The following is a 2,049-nucleotide window of genomic DNA, read 5'->3' as shown; positions in this document are numbered from 1 at the left end:
ATCGTCTCAGTCACCAATCCAGAACTGCTCACTGATATACAAAGGAGTCTCCAAAAACGACCACGTTTACTCAGATAGATAGTGACTCCTTTCTACATCAGTGAAAAGCTTAAAGTAACGGTAACACTAAGTATCTTAAGATCAATTGGTGGGATTGCAATGCGAAACGCGGATACGGGTCCAATTAGATTGTTCATGTTGGGGTCTCCGTCCTGGGACCCACGCGTTTTCTCCTATTTCATTTATAAAGGGGGGGAGCGTTGGGGGTCATTTTACCATAGGCCTGTTGCACTTATCAGTGTGGCAACTATGATTAAAAGAACAGTCATTCAATGAGACATGAGTTACAGTCAAAGCCTTCCGGACTGTGGCAACTGTGATTAAAAGAACAGTCATTCCATGACACCTGAGTTACTGTCAAAGCATTCCGGACTGTGGCAACTATGATTAAATAGACAGTTATTCAATGACACAAGACTGACTGGCAAAGCATTCTGGACTGGAAGATGTAGGTAGATTTGTAGCCCATGCCCTACTGGAAAAGTGCACGTGCAAGTCCCATGGGACTTAGACTCTGAGCAGAGCTGTGATCCATAAATGTGACCGTTACGAAAATGGTGATTTCACATTAATGATATATATATGTATATACTGACTAAGTTCGAATGGTTACCCCAACTCTTTAGTCTTCGGTATATATTTCAAACAAATTTCTCAAGTATCACTTTCCAAGGGAAATTAACAGAGGACGATACCATCCACCAGTTGATAATGGTATCAGATCTTTTCAATGGCCTCCAATTCGGGAGTGATATAGAGGTCTACTATACCTTGGAGAATGAAGAAGAAAGTAAGGCATGGTTCCCAGCAACAGCCATTAGTCTCCACTACCTTCATGAAGATCGAGGAGAGGTGCTCAAGGGGACTATTCAATACAAGGCTGCATTTGGATTCAGGGCATGTAAAAGCAAGGTGACTTTCAAGGAGGGTAACGAGTTTGTACAAGATGGACAAAAGTTTAGCTGGAGACTCAAAGATACATCCGTGCGATTGGATATCACCGCAAGCTCAGGCATGGCAAGCGGAGCGATGGATGTAGATGATATCGACTATGCTCCAGGTAGTTCCATGGTAGAAAAATGCAGGAAGCTCAACCATACGACGAATGTGTCACTTGACCAGAAGACAATCAAAGATACACGCGAGCTAAATGCCCTTTCCAGACGCCTTCAGTACCTTGAGGAAGTAGTGAAAGGACAGCAATCCTCTATTACGACTGCGCTATGGACTCAGAACCCGCTCCTCACTTCTGCTGGGGGCTCCAATATTCCTCTTAAGTTTATTTCGTTGAGTCTAGAGCATTGGTTACTCAAGACGCCGACACGTCCTACCCCGGCTGAAATGACTCGTGGGACGAAATGGTTTGTGCAAGACTCATTTAAGGCGTGAGCAGACTGCACATTGCTCCAGTTTGATTCCATATCCGAAAGAGTCAAAGCTCAGCTACGAACAAAGGTTTCTATTCTTCCGGAAGATTATATGTGCAGGAAAGCAGTTGTGAAGGAGACGAGTATATACTTTAGGAGCTTCCTAGACTTGTCAGAAGCACTCGGACCATCATCACCGCAAGTTGTCAGAGACGTGATCATCGCAAAAAGGCTGGAAAAAGGTACCGACAATTATGTATCTGCCAGAGTGATAGGCTGTATGGCCGGTCCCAACACCGAATCTCTTTCTGACCCGTGCTATATGACAATTGGAGATTCTCTTGCTGTTATAAGGGATGACGAGGATGAACAACGGCACGTTGTATTTCGTCGGGATTGCACTTGGGATTCCATAGAGAAGACCTACTCCCATCCACTGGAAGCCATAAGACCATCTGAGCTCCACTTGCAAGAACGCATTTCCAAGGCAATGGGTGCTGAAAACGTGGTCAGCGGACCATCCGACCGGAAGCAGTCGTTCTACCTGCGATGGAATCTTCAATCCAGTCCTTGTCAATCTATATTTGCTGATGTAAATCGCAGCGACGTACTAGGAGTACTT

The sequence above is a fragment of the Chondrus crispus genome, genomic scaffold, assembly GCF_000350225.1.
Source record: "Chondrus crispus Stackhouse genomic scaffold, scaffold_149, whole genome shotgun sequence".
NCBI classification, from domain to species: Eukaryota; Rhodophyta; class Florideophyceae; order Gigartinales; family Gigartinaceae; genus Chondrus; species Chondrus crispus.
This window is presented reverse-complemented; position numbering follows the sequence as displayed.